Here is a 19,045-nt window from a genome sequence, read left to right as displayed (position 1 = left end):
TGTTTTGTTGCTTTTTTTGGGGGGAGGGGGTGTTTTCAAGTCGAATTTTTATTTCATCCTCGGTTGGTTCAGCAAACCATATGCTCCACCATTTTGTTTTTCTCTACTCACGGTATATGAACTGATATCCTAGTAGTAGAGTAGCCAGTCAGAGCGTGCAATTGCTCATATCCAGTGAATGTGGATAGAGTAACTCTCTAGATTCTGAGAAAGAAGAAATACTGATATTTGGTGCAAAATCTGCCTGCAATAAGGTTGCTGAATTCATCCTAAAATCTGATGATTTTAGACGCATTGACTGTAAATCTAATTTATTAAAATATACAATTAGAATGATGGTGTAACATAAGTAACATCTGTAAACTGCATATTCTCATTATACCATTATATTCATCCATTATCTGTAGCCGCTTTATCCTGTTCTACAGGGTCGCAGGCAAGCTGGAGCCTATCCCAGCTGGCTACGGGCGAAAGGCGGGGTACACCCTGGACAAGTCACCAGGTTATCGCAGGGCTGACAAACAACCATTCACACTCACATTCACACCTACGGTCAATTTAGAGCCACCAATTATCCTAACCTGCATGTCTTTGGACTGTGGGGGAAATCAGAGCACCTGGAGGAAACCCACGTAGACACAAGGAGAACATGCAAACTCCACACAGAAAGGCCCCCGTCAGCTACTGGACTCGAACCCAGAACTTTCTTGCTGTAAGGTGACATTGCTAACCACTACACCGCCGTGCCATGCCATACCATTATATTGTGTATCCAAAATAAATTCTCAAGTGAAGTCAAGTGGGGTTTTGGCATCATTCCGTTATATAGTTTGTATAGAGGTTTTCGACCCACGTGACCGTTGCCATGTCAACAAGTAGCGGGCACCATTTTGATGGTCACAAATATGGCGACTACCGGTAGCGATACACTGTTGATCATGACGAAGTCTCATTGTCGAGTATTTTATCCGGCCTAGATGACGCGAGTAAGAAGCGATATCACCAGAAAATCAATGATGCTGGTGTACGTGATCCGTACACGTTACCAGGCTATCTTTTTCTGGCTTTGCAGCGCGGGTGATCTTCCTGACCTGCAGTCAGGCGTGTGGGAAATACCAGGGAAAAAACATAAAAGAAAAAGAAGCGAGATGCAGAAAACACCTTCACTATCCAGCGACGTAGGGCATTTACAGGGCGAGCAGAGGGAGAGGTATTTGCAAAAATTGAGGTTAGCAGGCTTAGAGAACAACGTTTACCTGCTTCCACCAGGATTGTTCACTGACGTACGGAAGTACACGAAGCCCTCGTCTTTACCTGACTTCGGCCCACATGATCTGTATACCTATGTCGTTAAAAACCAGGCTGGGTAACATGCCTACATCAGCGGGTCGTCCCTGGAGCCGGTGGTCGCCATCTTATTACAGCTAAGGTTTGTTCACATTTTCATTTACTTTCGGTCCTCAGGATAAACAAAATGTTATTAAATGTCATTGAAATAACTTCTTAGTCTGTTGAGACATGGCCCATTATAAATTTGCTGTTACCAGGCAATGACCAAGAACTGTATTATTAGGGTCGGTGTCTGTGTTGTAGCAGTTTACTAGCAGCTAGCTGTTAGCACTAGCTAATGTCAACATCATCATAGCTGGTATGTTACTGTAGCAATGTTTACGTTCAGTCATTTGGATGACTGTTAAAACCTTTCAGTCTCAAGTTTTTCCTTTACTGTATTTACTAGTTTACTGAGCTAGCGCGCTCGGGCAGGTTGGGAGCGAGCGCGCTAGCTCGGGCAGGCTGGGAGCGAGCGCGCTAGCTCGGGCAGGCTGCCCGAGCTAGCGCGCTCGCTCCCAGCCTGCCCGAGCTAGCGTGCTCGCTCCCAGCCTGCCCGAGCTAGCGTGCTCGCTCCCAGCCTACCCGAGCGCGCTAGCTCAGTAAACTAGTAAATACAGTAAAGGAAAAACTTGAGACTGAAAGGTTTTAACAGTCATCCAAATGACTGAACGTAAACATTGCTACAGTAACATACTAGCTACTGTTGTTGACATTAGCTAGATTGACCTTCAAAATGGCGGACACTGGGGCATCACGTCACCTGTGACATCATGTCGAAAACCTCTATACATTGGAACGAAATGACATTTATCCAGGACCGTGGCGCAACACATAGCAGGACATAAGACTACATAAAACGCAAATACGCAACAGTGTGAGACAAGTGCAGGACAATAACTACACAGAACAATAAATACACAGGACAATGTTGTGCAGGAAAGCTTTTACACAACGGACTGTAAACTATTGTGTTGTGTAGCAGCAATATTAGGAGGAAAAAAGTCAGTAGCACATGTGCTATAAAAATAGTACATGCTTCTATAACATTTATAATATTATTGCTGCAGCCTGCATCACCATTAAAAAAAAAAATTGAATCACATTATTTTATTTACTCTGGCTGATGATTCAGTTACGCATTGACTGTAAAGTACTGGTTATGATGTGTCAAGCTCTAAATATTTTAGCTCCAGCATAGCTCGTTGATCTGCTGAAACGGTATATCCTATCAAGAGTACATCACTCAGCTGAGGCAGACCTTCTGTTCGACCTGAGATTCACTCATAGCTCAAAGGATGGAAGATGTTTTTTTTTCTTCCAATGCCTGTAAACTCTGCAGCAGTGTTCCATTGTGAATGTTCTATAGCACTATAGGGTGTTTTTAAATCAGGTTAATGGTGTACTTGTTTAATCCGACCTATTTATAGCTCATGGGTATTTTATCTTATTAAATAGACTCACGATTTCTCATCATCACAGATTTATAGGTTGAAGTTGATTCAATTGCTTTATTATAAATCCTTGGTTTGAACCTTTATGACAGCTCATATTTATAAAGACTAAAATCCAAGGTTTTACACTATTAGATAGATAGATAGATAGATAGATAGATAGATAGATAGATAGATAGATAGATAGATAGATAGATAGAGTGGTGCTTGAAAGTTTGTGAACCCTTTAGAATTTTCTATATTTCTGCATAAATATGACCTAAAACATCATCAGATTTTCACACAAGTCCTAAAATTAGATAAAGAGAACCCAGTTAAACAAATGAGACAAAAATATTATACTTGGTCATTTATTTATTGAGGAAAATGATCCAATATTACATATCTGTGAGTGGCAAAAGTATGTGAACCTCTAGGATTAGCCGTTAATTTGAAGGTGAAATTAGAGTCAGGTGATTTCAATCAATGGGATGACGATCAGGTGCGAGTGGGCACCCTGTTTTATTGAAAGAACAGGGATCTATCAAAGTCTGATCTTCACAACACATGTTTGTGGAAGTGTATCATGGCATGAGCAAAGGAGATTTCTGAGGACCTCAGAAAAAGCGTTGTTGACGCTCATCAGGCTGGAAAAGGTTACAAAACCATCTCTAAAGAGTTTGGACTCCACCAATCCACAGTCAGACAGATTGTGTACAAATGGAGGAAATTCAAGACCATTGTTACCCTCCCCAGGAGTGGTCGACCAACAAAGATCACTCCAAGAGCAATGCGTGTAATAGTCGGCGAGGTCACAAAGGACCCCAGGGTAACTTCTAAGCAACTGAAGGCCTCTCTCACATTGGCTAATGTTAATGTTCATGTGTCTATCACCAGGAGAACACTGAACAATGGTGTGCATGGCAGGGTTGCAAGGAGAAAGCCACTGTTCTCCAAAAAGAACATTGCTGCTCGTCTGCAGTTTGCTAAAGATCACATGGACAAGCCAGAAGGCTATTGGAAAAATGTTTTGTGGACGGATGAGACCAAAATAGAACTTTTTGTTTTAAATGAGCAGCATCATGTTTGGAGAAAGGAAAACACTGCATTCCAGCATAAGAACCTTATCCCATCTGTGAAACATGGTGGTGGTAGTATCATGGTTTGGGCCTGTTTTGCTGCATCTGGGCCAGGATGGCTTGCCATCATTGATGGAACAATGAATTCTGAATTATACCAGCGAATTCTAAAGGAAAATGTCAGGACATCTGTCCATGAACTGAATCTCAAGAGAAGGTGGGTCATGCAGCAAGACAACGACCCTAAGCACACAAGTCGTTCTACCAAAGAATGGTTAAAGAAGAATAAAGTTAATGTTTTGGAATGGCCAAGTCAAAGTCCTGACCTTAATCCACTCGAAATGTTGTGGAAGGACCTGAAGCAAGCAGTTCATGTGAGGAAACCCACCAGCATCCCAGAGTTGAAGCTGTTCTGTACGGAGGAATGGGCTAAAATTCCTCCAAGCCGGTGTGCAGGACTGATCAACAGTTACCAGAAACGTTTAGTTGCAGTTATTGCTGCACAAGGGGGTCACACCAGATACTGAAAGCAAAGGTTCACATACTTTTGCCACTCACAGATATGTAATATTGGATCATTTTCCTCAATAAATAAATTACCAAGTATAATATTTTTGTCTCATTTGTTTAACTGGGTTCCCTTTATCCATTTTTAGGACTTGTGTGAAAATCTGATGATGTTTTAGGTCATATTTATGCAGAAATATAGAAAATTCTAAAGGGTTCACAAACTTTCAAGCACCACTGTAGATAGATAGATAAAACTACATTAATTGCAATTTTAAAATATGTTACAGTAATCTTTAAAAAATCTCATTAATATGATTAATCTAAAATTTTAATTACAACTGCCATTATGGTTTTAAGAGGGAAAAAAAACAATGAAGATTTTAAGAAAAATATATATTTATGAAACTTACAAAAATATCATACCCTGCGTCCGAAATCACTCACTACTCACTATATAGTGGACTATATAGTGAGTTTGCCATTTTGTAGTGCTGTCCAAATGTATAGTGAGAATTATTACACCCTATATAGTGGACTCATAGTATCCCACAATGCACCATGAAAAGTAGTGTCCAACCGATGGTGACTAACCAAACAATATATCCCATCATGCATTGCGGTCGCGCTGAAAAAAAAAAAAAGTGTGTTGGGGTGAATGGACGGAGGAAGAAACACATTATAAACAGACATTCAAGTATAATTAAAATAGAAAGAGAATAGAAAACAGCTAAAATAAAAATAGACAGATAAAATACAAGAATAAAAGTTAGAGTGCAGAGTGAGGAATTAATCAAAAGCCTCAAATTTGATTTAATAAAACGCAGCGGCAAAGAAGAAAGTATGCAGCCTTGATTTAAAAGAACTGAAAGATGCAGCAGACGCAAAGTACTTTGTATTTATTAATGTGGGAAATACGCTCAGTATAATATGGATTTATTATTTTGAAAACCTACCAGCCGACTGATCTGGCACATTTTAATTGTGCGACAGTAATGACATAAATAACGGTGTGGCGGAGTAGTGTCTGAAAGGGTTTTTTCATTTTACCAATGAGCTCACTAGATAGTCCTCTATATAGTAATTCCCTATATAAGGAGTAGGGAGTCGTGAACAAGTGAGTGATTTAGAACACAGGGATAATAATATAAATAAGCCTATGAAGGGTGGCACGGTGGTGTAGTGGTTAGCGCTGTCGCCTCACAGCAAGAAGGTCCGGGTTCGAGCCCCGTGGCCGGCGAGGGCCTTTCTGTGTGGAGTTTGCATGTTCTCCCCGTGTCCGCGTGGGTTTCCTCCGGGTGCTCCAGTTTCCCCCACAGTCCAAAGACATGCAGGTTAGGTTAACTGGTGACTCTAAATTGAGCGTAGGTGTGAATGTGAGTGTGAATGGTTGTCTGTGTCTATGTGTCAGCCCTGTGATGACCTGGCGACTTGTCCAGGGTGTACCCCGCCTTTCGCCCGTAGTCAGCTGGGATAGGCTGCCTGCGACCCTGTAGAACAGGATAAAGTGGCTAGAGATAATGAGATGAGATGAGATAAGACTATGAAAAATATGACCTAATGAGTCTTTTAAATTGATTTAGAGATGTAGTTGATTTTAATATTTGCTGGCAGTGAATTAAACAGTAAAGAACCTGAATAACTAAAAGTTTATTTATCAAGCATAAACTTAGGTTTTGGCAAATGGAGATCAGATTTACGTCGAGTGTTATAACTGAATACTCAAGTTCCTTGTGAAATAGTCACTCAAATATTTAGGAACTAAATGATGACGCCATTTAAATGCTAGCAAACACTTATGAAGTTTTCCGTTTGTCTCTAAATCAATCCAGTTTAAAACTTCTGTAGCGTCTTTAGAGGAGTCTCGTCTGGTGATAACGCGAGCAGGTCGAGTTTGTAGCTATAAAACTAACTTAAATCATGGCTTTAAATCTAACAATCTATAAGTTTGTGCAACTTCCAACGGATAAACTACCCCATGCACTGTCAGCATAGTTTAGAACTGGTTCAGTTTTACCCTGGTAAACATATTTTGCAGCTTTAAATTGTTCTTAATCCATCAATTTTTTTATTCAAAACATAGGTTACTTTTTATTTATTTATAGTTACATTTTAATGTAGTGGAACATCAATAAAACAAGTTCGTTCCTGTCATCACTTGCATTATGATTGACGTAATAGTTTTTCCTTCACCAGCCTCTTTTTCTTCTCACTTTTGAAGGTAATAAGACAAAAAAAAATACAGCTAATATTACCAAGAAACTGCAAAGTAATTTCTGTCTGGAGCACAAATCTTAAAACTTCTACCGTATAGCCAGTTTAAAATTTCTATTATACTTCAGAAGCAGGGGTGGCACGGTGGTGTAGTGGTTAGCGCTGTCGCCTCACAGCAAGAAGGTCCTGGGTTTGAGCCCCGGGGCCGGCGAGGGCCTTTCTGTGTGGAGTTTGCATGTTGTCCGCGTGGGTTTCCTCCGGGTGCTCCGGTTTCCCCTACAGTCCAAAGACATGCAGGTTAGGTTAATTGGTGACTCTAAATTGACCGTAGGTGTGAATGTGAGTGTGAATGGTTGTCTGTGTCTATGTGTCAGCCCTGTGATGACCTGGCGACTTGTCCAGGGTGTACCCTGCCTTTCGCCCGTAGTCAGCTGGGATAGGCTCCAGCTTGCCTGCGACCCTGTAGAAGGATAAAGTGGCTAGAGATAATGAGATGAGACTTCAGAAGCACGTTTCATCTAATAATTATTTCAGAAATATTTTTCATGGTGTTGCTTACTCAGACCCCAAAGATCTCTGTGCTTTTAAAATGGCAGCAGCAGCAGCAGCACAGGTGCTGCGAAGTGAAACGGCAATCTTTGCTGGACATGAAATGCTACAAAGATGCCTCACTGGCATGAAGTGTAGCCAGATGGCACGCAATAAGTATGCATTTGAACAGATTTAGCGTTTTGGGCATCTATTATACCTGAAGCCAAACCCCCCTGTATTTACAATCTGTTCTCTCAGCATCTCTAATATATATATATATGTGTGTGTGTGTGTGTGTGTGTGTGTGTGTGTGTGTGTGTGTGTGTGTGTGTGAGAGAGAGGAAGGGACTTCTTGTTGAAACTCCTTTATTTTGGGGGGCTTCTGTCACTTTGTAGCAGTTAGGAATGAGTAGCACAGGAGACAGGAAGAGCCCTATTAATCAATTTTCAAACTAATGAGGCATAAGAACAGAACTGTATTTTGCATTCGATATGATTAACCGTAGTGCTAGAGCTGTGAATCGGTAGTTTTGTGGAGTTGCATGAAGCTGCAATGGATAATGTACTGACTGGGAAAAAAGTGTCAAGTGTCCACAATGTGAGAGTACACACAGACCTTATCATTAGCGCAGATATGTTTCGTAATAGTACCTGATCTATAGCAGGGGCGATTTCTCAGAGACAACAAGGGAAGCCGAACTTCCCCTAAAATTCTCTCCCCAAACTGCGGCGTCTACGACGTTGAATTCTCATTAAAACAATAACTTGCATAACATAATATATGCCCAAGATTGTATTTACGTTCATAACTATCCCTATGTCATCCTGTGACTTATTTGAGTGATGTCTGACGAACTTGCAGTTCGCTACGAGAATCACCTTTGCTGGCAGCCGGGTATCCGTTGCAGTCTACGAGACGGCTCTGAACAGCCAATTTCGGCTAGTTGTTATTGGTTAAAATCGACAAAATCGTCACTTCCAGGGAAGCCAGGTATCTCTGGGGGTAAACGGGACATGGGCGGGCCAAGAAGCCGGGCTGATAAAGGATTATTGGAGGTGGTGTTTGAAAGACATGAGGAGGGCAGTCGCTGTACTTCGGTGTCGGCGAGGAACACGGTAAGCATGATCAGTCAGTCCCTAGCGGATGTCGAGAAAGTGTAGTCATGTGCCAAAGTGCTGTCCGAATTTCTTTTCATATAAACGTTTCTTCTCATTGATGTCTCTGTACATTACTCTGTAAATAAATGTAAATATTACTTGTTGTGCTCCGTTAACTTTCATCCATTCTATCAGTTTGATCATTCGTGAATTCACTCGTTTATTTCATTTGTAGTTCAATCAACGTGGTTGTAGGCTAGCTTGAGCCTTATTGGGATCTGCAGTGCTAGCTGCTAACAGCTGGTATCTATCTGCTATAATGGCAAACGTCATGGACATGCTTTTGTCAAAACGTTTTGACACTCTGCCATATGAGGAGAAAGTGAGAATTAAAGAGCAAGGCAGACCAAAGCCCAAGCTTAATCTCATTCAAAAATCAGCAGGTCATAACAGGTCTTTTCAGGTGTCTTGGTATGAAAATGTGAACTGGTTGACTGGGTCTCCTGTGACTAATAATATGTACTGTTGGCCATGTCTTTTGATGAAGCCCTCTCAGGGAAATTTAGTTTGGTCAAAAGATGGGTTTGGGGACCTGGTGAATTTCAAAAGGGCTTGCAAAAGGCATGAAACGAGCAATGAGCATGTCACTTCATGTGCAAGACTTAGCTGTCTGGGGAGGGTCAGGGTGGAACATGCCATCGATGAAGGTGCTCGTATAAGCACAACCAGCTGGTATGACAGGGTCACAGACCATTTTCTGGAAAAGGAGCGGAGGGCAGAATTTGTGTATAAATAGTGTGCATCATATAATGTTCATGAATCTGAAGTGTGTATATTGTTCAGTAATGTTAAGAGAATGGTGGGCTCTGTGTTATAGGTTATACCTGGGTATAATATTCAAGGTTCTGTGTGTTGCACAGCCTACCTGGTTATGAATTTCCAGACTGTGTTGCAGAAGATGTTCAAGGATGTGTTGCACAGCTGGGTGTTGTGTTAAAGACTCTGTGTTGCATATCAGGGTATGATGTTCAAGGCTCTTCATTGAATAGCCAGTGATTTTTGGATGTTTGATATTTTTGATTAAGGATATGAGGCACTAGCCTGGCAAGCCAGACTATAACATGAAATGTACAAGCAAAAATACTTTCTGCCACTAGGTGGGGTTGTCTAGTTCACTATGCTAATGGAGCACACCTTTCTATGCTTTGATATCCGGCCTACAGGTTTTACGATGAATGCGTAAAATGGGCTTCCCCTGTTTTAAAAACCAGCAGCCGCCACTGATCTATAGGTCAGAAGTAAGTAAGTAAAATTTATTTATATAGCACTTTTCACAGACAAAAGTCACAAAGTGCTTTACAAAAGTGAATAAAATAGAAATAAAACAAATCCATCCATCCATCCATCCATAAACACTTATCCTGTGCAGGGTCGTAGGCAAGCTGGAGCCTATTCCAGCTGACTACGGGCGAAAGGCGGGGTACACCCTGGACAAGTCACCAGGTCATCACAGGGCTGACACATAGACACAGACAACCATTCACACTCACATTCACACCTACGGTCAATTTAGAGCCACCAATTAGCCTAACCTGCATGTCTTTGGACTGTGGAGGAAACCGGAGCACCCGGAGGAAACCCACGCAGACATGGGGAGAACATGCAACCTCCACATAGAAAGGCCCTCGTCAGCCACTAGGCTCGAACCCAGGACCTTCTCGCTGTGAGGCGACAGTGCTAACCACTACACCACCATGCCGCCCACACAAATACAATCACAGTAAAATAAATAACACACACAACAACAAGTGCATAAGGAAGAATAAGAAATCAACAGGAGTTGAATGCTTGTTTAAACAAGTGAGCCTTCAGCTGCCTTTTAAAACAGTCCATAGAGTCAGCGAACCTGAAATGGATGAGCAGGGCATTCCACAATTTGGGGGCAACAACCTCAAAAGCTCGGTCACCACAGGTCTTTAAATAAGTGCGTGGAACTGACAAGAGGTTTTGGTTGTTAGATCCAAGAAGAACGTAATAGTCAACTTTTGGCATATTCAAAAGGCACAGGCTGAAAAAAAATAACTTGAGCTAAAAAGTGGAAACAGATTTTCCCATTGAATAGCTATGACATTTGGCTAAAGTGATTTAATATAATGAGAAATGGTCCTTGTGTTTCCATATTAGAGACACAGTATGGGAAGTAAGAGTTACGACTACCTAGTTTAAGAAATAGAGGAAAAATGTAATGCATTAATGTTTTGAAAGAAAGTCATTATTTTAAGTAGAAGGCGTTGTATCTGTTGGATACAGTATACAGTAGTCGCACTGTGTCTAATAACCTGCCAAATAGTTATGCTGCGTTCATGTGCTATGGGAAGATGATATTTCCCAGTTGGGAAGTGGTATTTACCAGTGTGTTGTGTTCACATGCTTTTGTTGATGTTGACAAATTAAAGATGGTGGACCAGATTCAGAATCGTTAGCTATCGTTAGCAATAGCGTCTGCTCTGGATAGGTAAAAACAAACCATAACAACACATTTTTAAAGGAAACGGATTTCTAACGTATTATATTACACTTGTTAATGACGCAACATTGCATAGACACCAAAAACTACCCACTAGTACTAGTAAAAAAAAACTTTAGTAGCGTACAATGCTTATCATTCAAGTGTCTTGTACCGTTCGCCGCCATGTTGAAAAGGTTAAAGTTCATCTCATCTCGGCAACTCGTGTATCAAAATTTTCTACGAGTTGCCCAGTGGAAAATACCACAAGAGGGGGCGGGGCGTTCATGTGTGCTTTCCATGTCGGCGTTTGGTATTTACCATAATTCCCATAGCACATGAACGCACCATTAGTGCGGGCGGCACAGTGGTGTAGTGGTTAGCGCTGTCGCCTCACAGCAAGAAGGTCCTGGGTTCGAGCTCCGTGGCCAGCGAGGGCCTTTCTGTGCGGAGTTTGCATGTTCTGCCCGTGTCCGCATGGGTTTCCTCCGGGTGCTCCGGTTTCCCCCACAGTCCAAAGACATGCAGGTTAGGTTAACTGGTGACTCTAAATTGACCGTAGGTGTGAATGTGAGTGTGAATGGTTGTCTGTGTCTATGTGTCAGCCCTGTGATGACCTGGTGACTTGTCCAGGGTGTACCCCGCCTCTCGCCCGTAGTCAGCTGGGATAGGCTCCAGCTTGCCTGAGACCCTGTAGAACAGGATAAAGTGGCTAGAGATAATGAGATGAGATGAGAATAGCTAGTGCCCAACTGAATTTCTCTGGCTCTTATGGTAAAGTAGAAGCCACAACAATAATGGTTCCTCACATCACTGCAGTTCAACTTACTTTTGGATGATTAGCACTGATAATTTCCTCTAGAGAGCAAATCTGTGTCAAAATGGAAGTACACACACACACACACACACAGACCAGGCTTGTAGTGCTCGAGTCCGAGTCGTGCCCTAATTTTAAGGACTCGTGACTTGACTTGGACTTGCGCACCAATGACTCAGACTTGGACTCGGACTCGTGCATTAACTGCATTCGGACTCGTAAATTGGAGATGAGGACTCGGATTTTTCTTTATTTTTTGTAATATGCCATAATAATTTGGCATAAGATATTTATATTTACATTAATTTTGGACTAATTTCATGCAAGAGTATCACACCTGTGCCCCTTGGCATGTGCATCAGATAGACTCTCAGGTGCACCGTAAATACAGTGCCTTGCAAAAGTATTCATCCCCCTTGGTGTTTGTCCTTTTTTGTTGCATTACAAACTGGAATTAAAATGGATTTTTGGGGGGTTAGCACCATTTGATTTACACAACATGCCTACTACTTTAAAGGTGCACATTGTTTTTTTGTTATTGTGACACAAACAATAATTAAGATGAAAAAACAGAAATCTGGAGTGTGCATAAGTATTCACACCTGCAAAGTCAATACTTTATAGAGCCACCTTTTGCTGCAATTATAGCTACAAGTCTCTTGGGGGTATGTCTCTATTAGCTTAGCACATCTAGCCACTGGGATTTTTGCCCATTCCTCAAGGCAAAACTGCTCCAACTCCTTCAAGTTAGATGGGTTGTGTTGGTGTACAGCAATCTTCAAGTTATGCCACAGATTCTCAATTGGATTGAGGTCTGGGCTTTGACTAGGCCATTCCAAGACATTTAAATGTTTCCCTTTAAACCACTCCAGTGTAGCTTTAGCAGTATGTTTAGGGTCATTGTCCTGCTGGAACGTGAACCTTCGTCCCAGTCTCAAACCTCTGGCTGAGTCAAACAGGTTTTCCTCCAGAATTGCCATGTACTGAGTGCCATCCATCTTTCCTTCAGTCCTGACCAGCTTTCCTGTCCCTGCAGATGAAAAACATCCCCACAGCATGATGCTGCCACAGCCATGCTTCATTGTAGGGATGGTGTTCTCAGGATGTTGGGCTTGTGTCACACATGGCGTTTCCTATGATGGCCCAAAAGATCAAGTTTAGTCTCATTTGACCAGAGAATCTTCTTCCATGTGTTTGGGGAGTCTGCCACATGCAGTTGGGCAAACTCCAAATGTGTTTTGTTAAGCAATGACTTTTTTTCTGGCCACTCTTCCATAAAGCCCTGCTCTGTGGAGTGTACGGCTTAAAGTGGTCATATGGACAGATACTCCCATTTCCACTGTGGATCTTTGCAGCTTCTTCAGTGTTATCATTAGTGTCTTTGTTGCATCTCTGATTAATGCCCTCCTTGCCCGGCCTGAGTTTTGGTGGGCGGGGCCTTCTCTTGTCAGGTTTGTAGTGGTGCCATATTCTTTCCATTTTGCTATAATGGATTTAATGGTGCTCCCTGGGATATTCAAAGTTTGGGATATTTTTTATGACCCAACCCTGATCTATACTTCTCCACAACTTTTCTCTGACCTGTTTGGAGGCTCCTTGGTTTTCATGTTGCTTGCTTAGTAATGTTGCAGAGTCAGGGTCCTTCCAGAACAGGTTGATTTATACAGATATCATGTGACAGATCATGTGACACTTTGATTGCACACAGGTGGATCTTAATCAACTAATTATGTGACTTATGAAGTGAATTGGTTGGACCAGCTCTTATTCAGGGGTTTCATACGAAAGGGGGTGAATACTTATACACACTCCAGATTTATGTTTGTTTATCTTAATTATTGTTTGTGTCACAATAAAAAAAAACAACGTGCCCCTTTACAGTGGTAGGCATGTTGTGTAAATCAAATGGTATTAACCTCCCAACAATCCATTTTAATTCCAGCTTGTAATGCAACAAAACAGGACAAACACCAAGGGGGATGAATACTTTCGCAAGGCACTGTAACTCACACCTGTACAGGATTAAGGCACAATCAGTGCGCCTATATAAAAACTGTGAAAACACACTTACTTTGCAAAGTATTGAGTTGTGTTGCTGACACATTACTGAGCCTTATTTCCTTGTTTGGTTCCTGATCCCTGATTTCCTGTTTCTCATCTTTGATTCTGCCGAGTCTACGGTAGCCTGTTTATGCCTTGCTCAACCTATTGCATGTTTCACTGTTTTACGATTTTGTCTGCCATTCTCGATTGTTTACCTTCACACTCCCTGACAAAGAGAATGCGCATTCACCTGTTCATATGTCATGTTCAGGAACAAACTAACGTTAATGGCTGAAACAGCCACCATCAAATGGTGCAGTTGGAGTCTTGTTCTCAGACTCAACTCGGACCAGTAGTGGAATCAACTTGGACTCGATTCAAAAAAATTTTTAATGACTTGGACTTGGGGCGGCACGGTGGTGTAGTGGTTAGCGCTGTCGCCTCACAGCAAGAAGGTCCTGGGTTCGAGCCCCGGGGCCGGCGAGGGCCTTTCTGTGTGGAGTTTGCATGTTCTCCCCGTGTCCACGTGGGTTTCCTCCGGGTGCTCCGGTTTCCCCCACAGTCCAAAGACATGCAGGTTAGGTTAACTGGTGACTCTAAATTGACCGTAGGTGTGAATGTGAGTGTGAATGGTTGTCTGTGTCTATGTGTCAGCCCTGTGATGACTTGGCGACTTGTCCAGGGTGTACCCCGCCTTTCGCCCGTAGTCAGCTGGGATAGGCTCCAGCTTGCCTGTGACCCTGTAGAAGGATAAAGCGGCTAGAGATAATGAGATGAGATGAGACTTGGACTTGACTTGGACTTGAACACTGGGGACTCGAGACTGGACTCGGACTCGAGGTTTAGTGACTCGAGTACAACACACACACACACACACAGGCCTAAGGCTGGACAGCAAAATGATAACGATAATTATCGTGATAGAATTTTCCTCGGTATAAATATAACAAATGTTTGATATAATTAATTTCCATGCTTTGATAGAGAATATGAAGTTGGCATCATGCCATGTTGAAGTTTGAGTAATTAATTTCATTTTGTTTCAGCAGTACTATGTTGGAGGTGCTCAGTGGCTGACGGGGGTCTTTCTGTGTGGAGTTTGCATGTTCTCCCTGTGTCTGTGTGGGTTTCCTCCGGGTGCTCCGGTTTCCCCCACGGTTTAAAAACATACGGTTAGGTTAACTGGCTACTCTAAATCGTCCATAGATGTGAATGTCTGTGTGAATGATTGAGAGGAGAAAACCTCTATAATGGTCCAGTAGAAGGCAACGGGAAACTACTCCTGTAATTCTTCCCTGGAAATTTTGATGGCTGAAGCTGTCAGAGCAGACTTGCCATCAGGCAGAACACTGAAGAAGAAGAAGAAGAAGTAGAAGAAGAAGATGATGTTGGAGGCTGTGTGTTGATTTTCTGTCATGATTCTGAAAAATGCTGCCATGGTAGATCAGTGCTGCTGCGTCATGAACTGCCATAGTAGCGTACACCATTGCTGAGGGAGAAAACTGGATAGTGGAATACATTTTTTTGCATCTCCTGCTGTACATGGGGAAAAAAACCACTGTCTGCATCATTAGTGCATGAGACCGCTATGGTTCACAACACAGGTATGTGAAAGTTCCTCTCACACCAGAATCTGGTCTTCCCAGGCAGTCTCCTGTCCCAGTACTAACTAGCTCTTTAAGGCATATGGATGCAGCGCTGATCTCTGTTTTGATAACCCTCAGCCTCTCACCTATACAGCCAGGGTTACAGTGGGGGACTAGTCCTTTGGTAACCACAAGAGTTTGACTTCCCTACTCACATCTGTATTGCAGCATGCCTTGTCAGACGGCAGTAGGTATCATTTTCATGATGGTCTTTGGTATGACCTGACTGCGAGTAGAACTTGCAATCTCCCGGTCGAGAGACAGACACACTAACCACTAGGCCAACTCGCAGTCACAGCAGGTATGTACCCATCTTTATTAATAATGTGACTAATTGAACCCACTGCTTATGACTCAATAAAATAATCTCATAGCAGAATGTTTTTGAAAGTTTTGTATTTTGTTTGGTTTAATAATAGGAAGCTACTGACTACAACTGAGATTTTTGTCAGCTAAAACAAAGGGTTTGGCATGCTGACCAGAATTAAGGTGGGGTTTTTTTTGTCTATTTATTGTGTTACTGCAGAAAATGAGACCTAGCTACTTGTCACAATCTACATGTCCACACATCATCCGTTCAACATCCCATTGTCAAAACTGGAAAACACTTTATTCCATACATGTCGCAAGCAGGTCGAATCCACTGAACTTTCTTTGCTGGATAATATAAAACTAAACATAATAGGCCATGGTATGAAAACCATGCGACTCCATGGCTAGTCTGGTCTACCAAACTAGCCATGGGGCTCAGACACAGTCTCAGTGTTTAAATAGAGGCTGAAAACATATCTGTTTAGTCAAGCCTTTTGTGTTTATGAGGTAAAGGAGTAGATCTGGAGGGTCCTCAGACATGGAGTGTTTTGGTAAAGTCCAAAGACATGCAGGTTAGGTTAACTGGTGACTCTAAATTGACCGTAGGTGTGAATGTGAGTGTGAATGGTTGTCTGTGTCTATGTGTCAGCCCTGTGATGACCTGGCGACTTGTCCAGGGTGTACCCCACCTTTCGCCCGTAGTCAGCTGGGATAGGCTCCAGCTTGCCTGCGACCCTGTAGAAGGATAAAGCGGCTAGAGATAATGAGATGAGATGTATGGATGCTGTCAGCCCCCCACTCACTCGGGTTTGTTGACGGTGTAGCGGCTGGCTGCTTTATGTCCCAGGGCTCCCTCATGCCTGTGTTTCCTTCTGGCTCTCCCCTTTTAGTTATGCTGTCATAGTTAGTTTTGCCGGAGTCCCTGCTTACACTCAACACAAAATGTATACTGTTCCTACTCATTAGGTGACATTGGGCATACCTAACAACCTGTGTTCTCTCTCTCTCTCTCTCTCTCTCTCTCTTCCCCTCCCCTTCACTCTGTCTGTCTCTCCGAGTTAGATGTCGATCCTGAGACCGAGATGCTGACCCCTTCTGCTCCTCGGACCTGCCTGATCCATCCTGATGCCCTACATCTGACTGGAGTCTCATCACATCGCTCCTGTAGAGGACGGCCCCATATGGACAGTTGAAAGTCGCACTTGGAAGACACTCTGGACACTTACAGTAATGCTTTTATGGCTGAGGATGACAGTTAACTTGCTAACTTCAGGACTGCAGTTGTCATGAACAGTCTTGCACTCAAGTTTCCATCAATGAACAGTTTATAACTTCAACAAAACAGACTTCATGTTAAAACTATAATGAATTTCCTGGACACTGTTATAGAAGTGAATTCTTTATAATTATGCTGTCTGTTATCACCCAAATGAGGATGGGTTCCGTTTTGAGTCTCGAGGTTTCTTCCTCATGTTGTCTGAGGGAGTTTTTCTTTGCCACCGTCACCACAGGCTTGCTCGTTGAGGACAGATTAGGGATAAAATTAGCTCATGTTTAAAGTCTTTAATTTTCTATAAAGCTGCTTTGCGATAATGTGTATTGTTAAAAGCGCTATTAAAATAAACTTGACTTGACTACCACTGGTTTCCCAGTTCAACAGCTTAACTGCCATAAATGTGAGTGCATGCTTTTTTAAAGTAGCCTAACACAGCTACCAAAAATTGAATAAAATAGCCTATTCTAGACATAAAATATTAAATCTAGTCAACTTTAATGAAAAGCGTACTTATCCATAATGATTAGTTTACGTTTAATATTCTACAATCCAAAAGTTATAATGGGTAGTTCTTCAGTAACGGAATTACATTCACAGCAAAATGTAGTAACTTTTTAGTTGCAGTACTCAAGATAAAAATTTCACACTGTATGGGGTATCTTTTGACCCTAAAAAAGCATAGAAAAATTTGGCTATGTTTAACTCTGAATGCAAAATCTTGCATGGAAATGAGGAATGAAAGAAAATGAGGAAAGGAAAGTCAGCAACGGAATTATGTCAGGAAAAAAACCCTAAAAATTCAAACCAAAATTTCTCTGACGCGACATTGCTATAATTGGGGTGATGATTTTTTTAAATATGGTTTTCAGTACATTTTGCCTTGTATTCCATACTTTAGCAATATCACTGAGCTGACAAGTTATGGCAATCTTAATAATTTCACAATTTTGGCCTCTCTGCTGAAGAATTGCACCTAATCTAAAATGTACATCTTCTCGGACAAATCTAAGAAAACTATGAGGAAAAATAACAAGCTAATCCTCGCTTCATTCATATTGTTTTATTTGTTGATAATGTTCTACTATCTCAGATTTGTGAAATGGTTTGCTGTTTCACAGTTGTTTGTCATGTTCTGACCATAAATAATATTATAAAGCCACGATTAACCATCTGATTTCTTCAACTTTCATCCAGGAGCAAAAGGCAGCTTTTAAACCTGAAGGAAATAATGATTTGACATTTATCATGATAATTAAATAATATTGGCTGCTCTTGAGTGGTATATCAGATATATTCCATTCAGCTAGTATGATATTGAGCAAGTCAAAGACGAGAAGCTGAATGGAATATATCTGATATACCACGAAAAAGCCAGACAGCATTTTTATTATTTTATATACACATTCCATTCGGGTGTTCAACACGTCTTTCTCTTCCAAAATTCTCTCAAAATCTTCTGTATTTAATGAAGCAAACCTGGCGGCCATGTTTGTTTAGAAATTGTCACAGTCGCTCACTAGTGCAGGAGTTTTACATTTCCGACGTGAGATGTCATGTTGTCTTGACAACCATGCGATATCATAAACCATATTCAATGCTCATTCTACATTGGGTATAGTGACGTAATACACACAGGATAAGCGATATGCTAACAATATTGCATGCTATCAAACCAAATGAATGGAACCCGCTAGAAGGGAATAGAGCAAACATTTTTATTCGATCGAGAAAGTGTATGTATAATGAAACCGTCAATGACGGCGTTGCTCACTCCAGCCTCGTCTAGTCCAGAAGGAAAGAACAAAAATTATATCCACTCTAGGAATCCACTATATCCACTCTAGGAATACCGACCTATTTGCCAGAAAGAATCCAAAACAGCGAGGAATTGACTGAGAAGAAACAATTTTTATTGAACTGCTCATTAAGGCTTAATTAATTCCTGCTTGCCACCTGAATACTGTGTACAAGCAGCAGGCTAACGGCCTGGCTCATCGAATTCTTAAGGACTCGACTCATGCTTTGTTCCCGGCATTTAAGCAGCTGCCATCTGGTCGCAGGTTCCGCTGTCCGGCCTGTAAGACCCAGAGGAGGAGAGCAACCTTTGTTCCAAGTGTTATTCTCCTCCTGAACTCTAAGAAGTCTAAGACAGTTGCAATAACTTAAGTCTTCTGTACAATACTCTAGTGCAATATCACATGTCCTGATGTGCAATATTACAATATCACCTTGTCACTTTAACTACAATGTCACT

General features: G+C 41.8%; 1 long non-coding RNA gene across 1 annotated transcript in view; it reads left to right on the top strand.

The window, feature by feature from the left end:
- The window catches only part of LOC132897823 (uncharacterized), a 48,210-nt gene extending 31,061 nt beyond the window's left edge, over positions 1 to 17,149 (top strand). The window contains exon 2 of the long non-coding RNA XR_009656387.1: positions 16,578 to 17,149. This is a non-coding gene — a long non-coding RNA (uncharacterized LOC132897823). The remainder of the gene's footprint in view (positions 1 to 16,577) is intronic.
- Positions 17,150 to 19,045: the final 1,896 nt, after the last annotated feature.

The sequence above is a fragment of the Neoarius graeffei genome, chromosome 14 (assembly GCF_027579695.1).
Source record: "Neoarius graeffei isolate fNeoGra1 chromosome 14, fNeoGra1.pri, whole genome shotgun sequence".
NCBI lineage: Eukaryota > Metazoa > Chordata > Actinopteri > Siluriformes > Ariidae > Neoarius > Neoarius graeffei.
Note: the sequence above shows the minus strand (reverse complement) of the source record. Positions and strands in the feature narration are given on the sequence as shown.